Raw genomic sequence first — 13,702 nt, forward strand, 5'->3', positions numbered from 1 at the left:
GTTAACAATCCGCTTTCAACTTACTGCCGGTTCCATACGGCAGTTGGAAGGTCTGTGGTCAGTTCGTTGCACGGCGCATCACTGGGTTGCCTCATCTTCTCGAGGACACGCCGGGCGATTTGCGCAACAAGGCACTCACAAACACACTCGTACGCGCTCGCCGCCCACGTACCCGTACGGGACAAGAAAAAATAAACGACCGCAGAGAGAAACGGTGAGGCGTGGCGGAGGGGGTTCGCTATACGGGCTCTTCCGCACTGCCACCCTCCTAATCTGACCATAAAATCGCTGGTCGTAAATCTCGCGGAGTCCCGCGCACACGAGGGACAGACAGGCCACGCGAAACATGATGCGCGCCCACTCCGAAGATATACGCCGGTCTGGAAAGAACGCTGACCGAACGCCGGACAGACTGGGGGGCCGACAACGGAAGACAGGGACGACGACTGCGATTCTGGACAGAAGTGGGCGCGTGTTTGTTTTCTCTGTGCGTTCGACGGCGTGCCATCGCCCTTCCTGCATGAAGCGTTAGGCGTGTAACTACAGCATCACTTCTGGCGTACAAGCAAAAATCTTCGTTCTCTCGACTTTTCCCTTGTTAATCTTCCCGCCGTGTTGTAGTGACCACGAGAGGGCGTGTGCTCACTTATACCCCAGGGACCGTGAGCCCGAGGCAATGCCCCGAAGAAGCATCTCACCGCCTGTCTGTCGATGTCGGAAGGTGTAAGACTAGTTTCCAGCCGTTTACGAAAAAAAATATGGTAAAAGCAAAGCGTACGAGAGAACTAAAGGAGATTTTTTTTTTCCTTTCCGTTCCTTGCCAGGAAGTCCAGGTCTTAGAAAGCCGGGTTCAATGACATCTGCTTAAATCAAGACACGACAAGACAAACTCAGCAACGCGCATCTGAAACGTTAGACAAATCAGTCGTTTAAAGTCTGCAGGGCGAATCGGAGCAAATGCTGGCGGAGCGGAGAGCTGTAATTACACTCTCTAAACAAAAAGGAGTAAAAAAAGGGAGTAATCTGTAGTCTAGCGCATATTCCTGCATAGAAAATAGTGCGCTAGTGGATAGCTTACTCCCTTCATACTTCCATATAGGCGCACTGGTGTTCAGAGTGTATCCGCCTACAATGTCGCGCTTAAGCGTGGCCCTGCTGCGTCGCGACCAAACACGGACACGTCACCAGATTCCGGCGGCCAGCGTAGATCAGCTACTGCACATTTTGCACGAGTTGCACTTGCATGTACACCGAGTAGGGGACTTCATCAAGTGATGCTCCCTGCGAACAAAGCCGGTATTTTGATGCGTTGAAAAAAAATAGCACGGTGGTTGCGAATAGAGATGAATGCCTCCGCCGGCGACTCTAAAATAGGCAAGTGGACATAAAGCTTGGCAAAGTCGGCCACGCGTAATGCTGTGGTTTGGGCTAGTTGGTTCATGGTGAAAGATACGTATAACGAAGACGGCGCGACAGCCTGAGAATTGCACGCGAGCAGAGTGCGGGAGCTTCAAGCAATGCAGGAGGCCGCCGCAATATGAAGCCGTTGTACATTATACTCTAACGGGCAAAATCAATTCCTTCATTTTATTTACTCCACAGATCAACTACGACATCAGTTACCTTAAGTTCTGCTAATCACTTCCCTCACTGCCATGTAATGACGTTTTGGTGCTACTTGAATATCTTCAGTGCGGGAATAGCCGTCCCAATATCAAACCATGCAAACAAAGCAGGAAATATTCAGCACCACACCGTACCTGCAGTGGCGCACTACAGAGTAGACTTGAGTGCGAAGATCTTGGAGCTCATTTCCAGCGATGACAACCACAGTTTTGAAGGGCTCCCAGGAACCTGCGCGCAGAATAGAACACCAGAATTAGACGTGTATAGACTCTGTGCCTCCTAATTTTAAAATGTGAACTCACATTAGCTTGATAACCGCGACATGTTCACCTAGAATGACCTTAAGAGTTAGGAGACCGGCTTTTTCTAAGCAGAGAAAAAATTGCGAGGTGACCCTTGATGAGCGAGAAAGAGGTCAAAAAGGCGCGAAATTATACACGCCGCAATTTTTAAAACTGTGCGGCCCAACCATACTTGCCGCAGTGGCTCAGTATTTAGGGCGCTCGGCTACTGAGCCAGAGTACCCAGGTTCGAATCCGACCGCGGCGGCCGCGTTTCGAAGAAGGCGAAAAACAAAAGGCGCCTGTGTGCTGTGCGATGTCGGCGTATGTTAAAGGTGCCCAGGTGGTCGAAATTATTCCGAAGCCTCCCACTACGGCAACCCTCTCTTTTTTTTTTCTTTCACTCCCTCTTTTATTCCTTTCTTGAGTCGTGGTTCGGGTGTCCACCGAGATGTGACAGATACGAGAAGCGCACCCAAAACCCACGTGACATCATGACGTTATCGGCAGTGCCTACATTATCAGCAAAGAAAGAAAAATAAAATTTCTTAAATACAATTTCTCTCGGTGTGGGTTTCGAACCCCGGACGGCGCGAACTGATCAGCTCCGCTGGCCACTTCCTTAGAGCACTACGCCTTCAGCGCTTTTTTTTTTGTAGCACGGAACTTATCAATGTGATGCAATGCTAGTCTGTGAACTATACGAACAAACCATGCGGAAAGCACTGGCAAATCAACACGATGCATAATACGACACACCTGAGCAACAGCACTAGAAAAAAGGCAATGGTGAGCACAGCACTAAGAGTGTGTGCCACTGATGATGATTATGATGTCCTCAGGCTTAATGGCACATACCCACGGCGCGGGAGATTGGCCAGGGTGCATTGCTGATACAAACGCACTTATGGGCAAGGAGTGGAGTAATTGGATAATTTTGTGACCTAGACTCGAATTTGGATTAAAAATGGATATAAAAAATACGGAAATGAAAAAGCTGTGAGTGCCCCTCCGTTTCGAACTCCATCTCGGCATGCACTGCATCTACTACGCCATCACCTCAGCCCAACACCCCGCGCGCTAAACTGACAGTCTCTCGTGCTGGGTTTGGGTCACCAACTTCTATTCGGGCGGCGCGAACAGATCAGCTTCGCTAGTTAATGCACTAAGGAAGTGCGCCACCATCGGAACAGAAACCCTTGCATACATGCTTTCGCATTCACAACACGTAAGTATAGTTCAAGTGCCCTCCACAATTTTTACAATTTGTAATTGGTCTTCTCTTATGCATTGTTTTAGAACATATACGCCTTGAGTTCTGAAGAGGATTATTTTAGCAGCAGGTTACACGCTGGCAAAACGCAACATCTTGTTCCATTTGCGGTGACAGCTTGAACACTGGTGCGTAGGGAGACACACAGAACACATTGCTCTCTGTGTTCTGCGTACCTCCCTACGTTCCAATGTTCCAGCTGGCCCCACAGATGGAATCGCACCAACAAGCCGGGAAGGAGGTCAATCTGTGGTGACCTGGTGGAGCTAAAGAAAAGGTGACTGCTTTATTGCTCGCTCTAGTGTTGTACACTTCTTTTTCCGCCCCCAAGAATAGTATTACCGTAAAAAATGGAAGTATACTGAATGGCCATTTGCGTGAGCTCTGCGGAGAGAAACTCAAGCAGTCCCCGCGCCATTGAGCGTTTGGTGCTCCCGAAGGAAACGAGATAATATGAAAGGCATGAACTGCAGAATATGACGTGAGTATCTCAGCCGGGCGCACTGTGTTGGGCGGGAAAGAGCAGTTACTTGTACCGCACATTATGTCAGTGCAGCAAGGTTTGCTCGGTCTGGCCAACAATCACGTTCTAAACATCGTGTTCACGCGCTAAGAATCGAACCAAATAGCATGACAGTTCGATGGAGCTGATCGAATAAGTATTATCTGAGGTACTAAAACAAAAACAAAAATGCTGCTAAAATTCAGGAAACTCAAAAATGTCACGTGGGGGGGGGGGTACTATAGGGTGCTATAGAGTACTATAGGGTACTATAGAGTGTAGTGAACGATGGAACCCAACAGTGCCACCTTCGGTCTGTACAGTGTCTCTCATTAGAATAGGCTCGTAAAGGTTGTCTACATTTCAATGGAGCCAACATGGTGCGCATTCATTGCAAGGATGAGTAATATCTTGAATTTGAAAGTGCGTCTTGTTTTGCCCATGGCCTGTCTAATCTTGAAGTTTCATTAATACCATTGAGTTTATTGTGTCCCCTCTTGAGTTGGAATTTTCACAGTTGCTTAGCTTGATGCCAAGACTGCAGGAAATAATTCGGCAACAATTGTTTTTTGACACCTACGAATAATAAAAAGAAGGCGTCGTTTGCAATTTTATGTCGCTTATTGCCCCCCTTAATTCCCCTACTCATAATAAAATGTGCTAACTAATACAAGATATAACCGATGAATGCATCTCAGTCAGCCCGTGTACGCTATTCAAACCTATCCGTCAACGTCAAAGAGCGTAGCGCGGATAAAAATTTGATGAAGCATGCAACTAAAGTTAATGAGGCGTAACAGCTTATTTTAAAGCGTGCACTGCTCCGGACGCTTGAACCATTGTACTTTTAGCCTTGCTTTCTTATGAAAGCAATTACTGTACAGGCAGGCTTTCTTCTTTCCTATCGATTTCCTCGTTTTGTTTTTCCTTGCCGGCGCACCATTTCCCGACCGGCCAATCCTCGCCAACGACTAACTGCTCGCCCCGGTGCAGAAACTTGACCCGGTGCGCATAGGGAATTAACGCCGCGTTCTCCTTGGTCCGCGCTTAAGATTGCCCGGGACCGCGCACAAACTCGCGTGTGCCGGAATTTGATAGCATCGCACGCACGAAGTGATTAGCGCGTTCGCCGGTTGCGGTAATTTGAGAAGCGAGTCGTCACGAGGGGACCTCACGGGAGCAATTAGTCTAGTCACGCCTGATTCTCGTGCCCGGCTGATGCGTCGCCACAAGAAGAAAAGGAATGATGATGATGATGATGATGATGATAAAAGAACGATGAAACGAGCGCGTGGTAAAAAGAAAAAGCGCCCATCGGTGCGAAGCTGTAAAAAATCGGAGAGAGAGAGAGATGGAGAGACCAAAAAATGAAAAATTGCTTCGGCGCGGAAAGCGCGAATTCCTCTAGCGCTGCTGCGGACATGTTCTTGATATCTCAAGCAAGGAGAAGGCGCCTTCATCAGGACTTCATGTCGCGTCAGCAGCATTTATCATCTCCAGGGCTGCCAGTCGGCGGAACCAGTCGGGCCTTCAGCGAAGCGTGTGCCCACCGACTGCGCGTTCTTCAGTTCTCGAGAGCCCTGCCCGTTCATATCTCTATCCTGGATGTATGGGTGTTGTCGTTGCCGATACCGCTGCTGAAGCCGGTGCCAAAGATTCGAACTGCAGCGTTGGAAGCTTGTATTTGGACTTCGTTGCAGGCGCGGAGGATGGCGATCGTGAACCAATGGTGTATACTTTGTATATGTGCCCTCACCGGCTTCAGTAACTCAACCCGGAAGGGAGTGAAAGTCACCACCGTCATCATCATCATCAACCGAACTATGCCCGCTACGGGACAAACGCCTCTCCCATTAACCACCTGTTAACCATGTCTTGCGTAAGCTGTGGCTGACCTACCCCGGAATTTTTCGTATTTCATCTGCCCGCCTACCGCAGCGTGCTATTTTGACTTTTTCTTCGAACCCACTCTGTTATCCCCACGGAACATTTAGAAACGACAGGGGAAGACGATAGTCAGGGAGGATGACCAGTGGGGTGTTGCTGGTAGTAATACGCAAAATTCTTCGTTCTTCAATGATGATGTCAGTTGTGAGGGCTTTGAATTTCTTTTGGAACTCTTTCGTTTGCAGCCGAGGCAACGATACATAGAACCGTCCTTTTATTATAGTAAAAAAAAGCCATCAACATTAAAAACAACAAAAACAACGTTATCGCCAGCGAAAGCATGAAATGGTTATGGGTCTTGCGGGCACGAGTATATAGCAGCGTTAAGTTCCGTGCATGTAAACGGTAACACCGCACACTGGTTCGCGAACAAGGGCTGTTGCAGTCTTGACAAGCGCTCCTACAAGAAGGCGAAACACTAAGGAATTCCTTACTAACAATTACAGACTTCCTCAGTATTCGCCGATATTTGCATCGACACACCTGCGTGACTCCGTTCACAGAGTGCGGTAGAAGCGTCACTGCAAACAGCGGGCCGAGCTTCTCGTACTGCAGCAGAAAGACGCCCGCGGATGTTGCCTCGCCATGAGATTGATAAGTTTAACGCGGATCCTGTCAAAACAGCCCAAGCTTAGCGTAATGACGGTAGGCCTAACGTAACGTTTTCAAGTCTGAGGTCAGATACATATTTTCAGATGAGTCGACACCCACTGATAATGGTGAGTGGTTCTATCAATCTGGATCAACATGTCTTATCAGATCACGATCATTAGAGAGAAAATACCCGCGCAATAAAATGGCTTTCAGCGTGCTCGCCATCATTTGCAAGTGGTTAACATTAGGTTAATACTAACCGTAAAAAGAACGATTTAGAGGCTGTGATCCTGAAGTAGCGAAGTCGTTAGCACGCTCGACTGGCCGCGGAACGGAGGGTGGTGGTTCGAATCCAATCGTGCACAAAGATTTTTTTTCTTATCGAGTAACGGATGGACGGACTGTATGACGTCACTTCCGTTGCCACGACAGGACTTCGAACGGGGGTATGAGCCATTAAAGGCTTTGGCCTTAAAGAAAAGCCCCTTTTCTGATAATAAACACACTTTGTTCTCTGTCTACCGACTGTTCACACCAGTTAACACTCGGGGATAAAATGGTCGCGGATGGGCTCGAGAGAAGTGACTGGGACGCATTCGAAGACGCATTGGTCCTGCAGTGAAATTATGTCGCGCTGTGAAAATGATGATGCTGATGAAAGTGATGCTCATTGCCTACTGCTGTGCCTTGTGACAAACTTAGAGCGCAGTACACTTGTTTTTACCAGTGTCTTTGGCACTCGTGGTTGTGGTCTTTTGAGCTGTCTCCCTTAGAAATGCCGCGGCTGATGCATTTTAATCAGTGGCTACTGGTTAAAATCGAGACCACTTTTTCGTTTCTGGCTGTACTTTGAATGCAAAACTAAGTAAACTTTTTTCATAAAATTGTTAATTGAGGTTTGTATAAATTCAGTCAGAGATCACAAGCAGGCATACAATCACGTTACACTTTCTATCACTGCCACACAATTTCGTTACGTTAACCTCCTTGGTTACGTAGAATAGAAATACTAAGACACACCCACCTCAGCGAGTTTCTCAACGCTGCCTAAAGGGAAAGCAGGCGGTGCTGCACTTCATCCAACATGGAGAGATGTAGGAATCTCGCGAAAATGAGGTTTTGTATTTCGCTTAGCTATTGGTGGCATGACATATGGATTCGGCCGTAACAATATGACTCTTCTAGGGGCAAACTTTGAAGAATTTATGCAAAAGTTTCTATGGCAACGTAACAATGAACTTTCACTCGCGTTAAATTTAGTGAAGTGGTGGTGGTGGTAGTGGGTTTTATTAAAATAATAGTAAAAAGGAAGGAAAAGATTTTTGCTAGCCCCGGCATCTGCCATCGATACTGAAGCACTTGAGCTGGGGCAGCGGAAATAAAGGATAGCAGGCAGAATGGAGAAATGAAATGAAAGAGGTGAGGGGACAGGAAGAGAGGATAGGGGGAGAAGTAATATGTACAAACTATTTACATAATAACAAATGTGTCCAGGTTGTGCGCGTGATTAGTTCATTTTAGAGGAACTAAATCACACACGCGCACAGCACTGTGTTGGTTACAACTGGAGTGGGGCGTCCAGTTATTAATCGTTCAAGGTAGAACTCGCGGAGCGTTCGGTCACTGCGTGTAACTACCTGGCGGAGAACAGACGGGACGTCAAGCCCTTGTGTTCGAGGAATGCACAGAGGCTCACCAAAGTTCGCTCACGAGTGCGCGCACTGCCCGGCGGCCACAATAACGTCTTGATGGAGTCTGATAGTATGCCCTGCGCCCTATAGGCCGCGAGCATATCGCGACGAGCATCGGCGAACGCGGCACAGTGAAGGAGCAGGTGAAGTGAAAAACGCACTATTGCAATAATTTCATGTCCGCACGCAGGAAAGTATGGCGGCGTAGCTACCACATCCGAGTGAGAATCCATGTTCCCGGCCGAAACACTATAGCCAAGCCAAATACGAAACCTCTTCTGCCGAGCGTTCCCGCGGCGGGTGAAGTGCTCTTCAAGAAATGCGCATAGATGGTGTCGACTGCTTTACCCTCTATTTTATACTGAGAAACCCTATGGCCGGGGAAGAGTGTGACATTACGTGGATGCCCGCAATTCCCGAGCTGCTCTAAAATGTACGGAGGTAGTGAGTAATCAACGTGTTGCTTACTGAACCGGGCTCTCCGACTGGCGAGCATTAGAACCTGAGTACTTCAACCATGTTCACCTTTCTCGATTCAGTGGGCATACTGGGTTATTCCAGGGAAAGCGAACCTCACAGATCTTACATCTCAATACTTGTGGAAAATTGGTGGTTGGCGGAAAGGCAATGGACCCGCCGCGGTGGCTCAGTGGTTAGGGCGCTCGACTACTGATCCGGAGTGCCCGGGTTCGAACCCGACCGCGGCGGCTGCGTTTTTATGGAGGAAAAACGCTAAGGCGCCCGTGTGCTGTGCGATGTCAGTGCACGTTAAAGATCCCCAGGTGGTCGAAATTATTCCGGAGCCCTCCACTACGGCACCTCTTTCTTCCTTTCTTCTTTCACTCCCTCCTTTATCCCTTCCCTTACGGCGCGGTTCAGGTGTCCAACGATATATGAGACAGATACTGCGTCATTTCCTTTCCCCAAAAACCAATTATTATTATTATTATTAACGGTAATGGCGTAGTATCCGTCTCACATCTCGGCGGTCAGCTGAGCCGCGCTGTAAGGGAAGGGATAAAGGAGGGGGTCAGAGAATAAAGGAAAAAAGAGGTGCCGTAGTGGAGGGCTCCTAAATAATTTCGACCACCTGGGGATCTGTGACGTGCACTGGCATCGCACAGCACACAGGCGCCTTTGCATTTCGCCTCCATCGAAACGCGGCAGCCGCGGTCGGGTTCGAACCCGGGTACTCCGGATCAGTAGCCGAGCGCCCTTACCATTGAGCCACCGCGGTAGGTCAATACCTGTCGAAGAAGCTGCACTGCGTACTTCTTTCATGAAAAAAAATGAACCAGGTTTCATCGGGCGATCCGACAGGACCAATTGTCAATACAGCCACCCGCCCGGCCCGCTGGATATATTCTTCTACAGGGGCAGCAGACGAAGGCGGTAATTTTTGGTTCATTCGGTTGCGTCGTTCACAGACAGTCTAATTTATATATCTGCTTTTCATTAAACGGTTTCTCTCTCTTTCTTATCCATATACACCAGTAACTGTGAAAAGAGGGCCTATAGTACATATTATAACAATTTTTTTTCTTTTTTCACAGAAGATACCGATAAGCGTGAAAGACCAGCTTTGGTATGACATGTGGTACGCGGGGTTTAACGTCCCGAGCTGCGCATGGACTTTAAGAAACGCCTCACTGGAAGGCGTCGGATTAATTTCGACCACGCGAGGTTCTTTAACGTGCATTGGCATCCTGCAGCACACGAGAATTCTTGCATCCCGTCCTCATCGAAAAGCGGTCACCGCTACCGCGCTTCGATTTCGTAACCTTGGGCTCGGCAACCGAAAGCTAAAACCACTGAGACACTGTGGCGGGTGACAAGCCTTCCTCCACGCACCATTTTCTATATTCCACTACCATATACAGCGAGCCCACTGCCGGTACACTTTTCCCTCTGCGACTCCCACTCTCGACGTAGAGGCCGCTTACGGCGGTGTGCTCGGACGCAAACAAGTTTCGGATTGGCCGCTGTCAGAGCACGTCTGCCCGAGACAGAGCAACAGCACCTCTGCCTGAAGATTGCCGGTTGTCAGAGAGGCAGGCAGGGGCCCAGCGAACGCGACAGCAGCGCGCGTGCGTGCGTGCCATGCGGGGAATGCGCGCGGCCGGTGGGAGTGCGTCGGGTGCGTAGGCTCTCCGCTCCTCGAGAGCCAAGGACCACTCGCTGCTTCTTCTTCTTGGCACCACTACCGACGAGGACTGCAGTGACTCACGCACTTGCATCGAGAAAAATGCGCTCGCGAGCGGCGACCGTGTAGTACGTGCTTGCCCGCTTCGTCCGATGCGGTGGCGGCCTCATCATTTCGTCACGCGCCGTGCGGCGCCTCGCTGTTACACACACTGGGCCGCAACGACGCCGCTCAGGGCGCCGCGCCCCGCCCCGCCCGGCTTTAGCAGCGGCTCAGGGCGTTATGCCATTCGCCCCGAATGCAGGGGTACGATTGCTGTAGTCGATTGCGTGCCGATCAGTGCGGGACTGCCGAGTGGGAGGCGCCCAATACGCGCTGTTCGTTCGATTCTATACCGCAGTTCGTAATGACATGTTTGATTCACTTGTCGCCTTGGCAGGCACCTTGTGCGAAGCGTTCTTAAAGCACAAACTTGAGTGTATTGAAGGAGCTGTTGGAGGCTATGTAGGAAAGTTCCACTACTTTGCCAGCTACTCCTGCCAGCAGTTTGAAGACTGGGGTCAACTAAGACGTGTCATTTACAGTGTACAATGTACATTGTTCAGTGGCTGTGTCAAGTATAGAGTCTGAGGCGATTTGAAGGTGGACTCCTCAGGCTTAACCTACTCGAATTAATGTGCTCTAAGTCATTTTATCTTAGATAAACGAGTGAAAGGTATTCATCGGCTTAGATAGCTCAGAGATTCCACTAACCCGCACCGTTATTTTTAGTGCGAATTTAGCTATCATTACGCAAGAAAAGTATCTTTTCTCCTTTTTGGCCGGAACGAATGCGGTCGCCTTCAAAACGCGCAAATTATTGGATGACATTAGTGCAAACAAAAAAGAAAGCGACGACAGCCTAATTCTCCAGTCACTGACCTCTTTAAAGGATCTCGCCCTTGGTTCCTTATCTGCCGCCGGATATGAATGCTCAAAATGTTGAATTTGTAACGCAAGAGCTTTACTAATTGGTATTACTGCTCTCTTCGCACGACAGCTTTAAAACGTTCTCTATACTGCCGCTCCACCAAGATACTCGTAGCATGCATACCGTACAGAAGGTACCGATAAAGGTGAACGTGTAGGCTCCTTGTAGTGATTCATCTCGTTCTTTATTTTTCGAGGTGTAGACATTCCTCATGACAATAAACTCATAATTATGCCCTCGTGTGAGTCATGCAACCAGCTCTGCCATGACGCCATGATATTTCAGTCTTCGCTCAAGAATCAAACAGAGCCACGAAGAGCACATTCGACTTTGCCTAACGAAAGAAGATAACCAGACAACGGCATCGAAGACAATCTACTCATAAAAAAATATAAATGGGAACTGCTTCGACACTTCCGGCGCAGCTTGCCTGGTAGCAGATAACGCGCGGTACGCCGGGGTGGCAAGACGGAGAAGCCAGCGTAACAGTAGCGGCAAGGCGTCGATAGAAAGTCCGGAGAGTCAGAGTAAATTTGATGTGCGATAGATTAGCCGCCGAACTGCAAACCGTTCCCTTAGGCAGATGCATTAAATGTGACTTCCAGGAAACGGTAATAAAAACCAGAAATAAATGGAGAGGCCGAAGCGCGGAAGTCTGGAATGCAAAGAGGAAGGCGCCAGAAAGTCTCGGGAGCTGAGTGCACACGCGGAGCGCCGGTCGTAAAGCACAAAGTATCGAGATAAAGCTCCCGACTGTAGCTCCGAAAGCCTCGCTACACGACCATGCTGCATCCCTTGCTTTTGCGTCCTTAAACACGCGGGTGACCCGTACGCGCCTTGCGCCGTAAAACAAAGAGAATGCAAAATACGTAAAACAAAGGCTAAGTAGAGCCGATCTGGAGCCTCGATCTTCAAACATTTTCTCCTGTATCGTCGGCCAATGCGCGCGACGGAACGTGGAATTCGTTCGCTAGGGTAATATATCACGCTCTTGTCGAGGGGATCTTAACGTCTTATGCGGGGCGAGCGGGACTGGCGTAACGTACGTTCATCTTCGGGGAACTCGTTAGGGGCGAGAAGCGTATTCTCGCTACAAGCAAATGGACCACCCCTCCCCATAAAGGAGCGCTCCTAATCTGTTTAATCTGTTCAACTTTCAAACGCTTTCTTGCGTTATATTTACGTTTTTATTTTCCTTATTTTTTAATTAGTCTGGGACTCCCCTCCTTAAGTGTCCAGCGCAAGACAGCCGCCTGTCTTGCCGCCTGTCTTGCGCTGGCCGAATATACCTCTCAGCGGCGCTGTTGTCGTAGCATGGCGATTTGTTCTTGAATAAATCATCCGGGGCTGGGCTGTGCTGGGCACTGGGGACATCTTCAAGCTTCTTTTTTTGCTACAGCGATTTCTTATCCTTGTCAAGCCCTGCGCACATTATAATGCAAATCTGTCTTTCACTGCGTCTGAAAAAAAAATGAAAAAAAAAGTACGCATGAGTTCTGCACCGTAAGTGCCACCGGAAGCAGAGAGTACCCGTCACGCTCCCATGCAGTCACCTTTTCAAGAGCTGTGCTGCAACCGAGATGCTTTGAGTAGTCTGTCTTTCAAGTAGGTTGCTTTGTGCCCTCGGTGGTCAAACAACTCTGTGGTTTCTCCCGCTCGAGCAGGAGATTATTTGTAACTTGAACTTAATTACGACTTCTTCCACTCATTTATTCAAATAAGTATGCAGACGTTGTTGCATGTTTTTGAATGACACAGAGCACGGAGAAAAGTCGTATAGAACTGTTAGACCTGCGGCTGCAAATCTTTCGCGCTCACTCATGGGAAGACGGAGATTTGGGATTCATGCTGACAAACCTAACTTTTGCTCAGTTCTGAAGACGATACAGGGACCTTCTCCGGTTAACGGCGTCGCATCAATTGGTCAGCCAAGCTCCCGATATCACCTATCGGCTGATGAACATCCGACCTAGGTCGGCCGGCGAGTAGACCTCCCGAGAAATGAGAAATTTGTGGCCACGTCTTACAGCTGGCACTGTCCCTTGCAGAGCCTGGATTGGTCGTGATATTGGGATGGGCTCATGTAAGGGCGTGCGGCAGCGTCGCCCTCCCGCATCGGGTAAACAAGGAGAGATGTATAGGAGTTTGAAAGGCAATCCATATATAAGGCAAATCCTTGAGATTTGCCTTATATATGGATTGCTTGAGATTTGCTTGTGTCCGATGTACTTTCCATACGTTCTTATAATGCACTGTAATTTAGGCTAGCGGTAATTATGAGGAAGAATATGTACACCTACAACAAAAAAAGATTAGGACAAGTGACCGACCAAGCTGGGCAAAAAAAAATTAAGAAAAAAACAGTTATTTGCAAGCCGTGACTTTCTGCTGAGCCGTCTGCAAAAACTGAGTATTGGAAAGACATGGCATTCTAGTTATTGGCGTTTTTGTCAACCGCAGTACCAAGAATAGGGATAATTTTGCAGCATTCATTAGTTACTTGTGCTCAACTTGTCCCTCTGCCGCCGTCCACACAGAAGGCGACAACGTGGAAAGTGTCGCGCAGGCCGCCGGCTGGGCACTGGAGACAAATTGATCTTGGGCAATATCGATAGGGTAACGCGTTCTAATCAAAAAGAAAGCACTCTCCTCTAAAACGGAACTTTTCTAAGCTA

General features: G+C 48.7%; 1 protein-coding gene across 1 annotated transcript in view; it reads right to left on the bottom strand.

Annotated features, from left to right (window-relative positions):
* Tsp74F (Tetraspanin 74F) overlaps nucleotides 1–13,702 on the bottom strand; it is a 345,404-nt gene that overhangs the window by 221,034 nt on the left and 110,668 nt on the right. The window contains exon 2 of the mRNA XM_077661653.1: nucleotides 1,761–1,854. The gene's annotated coding sequence lies outside the window, so the exon portion shown is untranslated. The remainder of the gene's footprint in view (nucleotides 1–1,760; nucleotides 1,855–13,702) is intronic.

Source organism: Amblyomma americanum, chromosome 4 (assembly GCF_052857255.1).
Source record: "Amblyomma americanum isolate KBUSLIRL-KWMA chromosome 4, ASM5285725v1, whole genome shotgun sequence".
Taxonomy (NCBI): domain Eukaryota; kingdom Metazoa; phylum Arthropoda; class Arachnida; order Ixodida; family Ixodidae; genus Amblyomma; species Amblyomma americanum.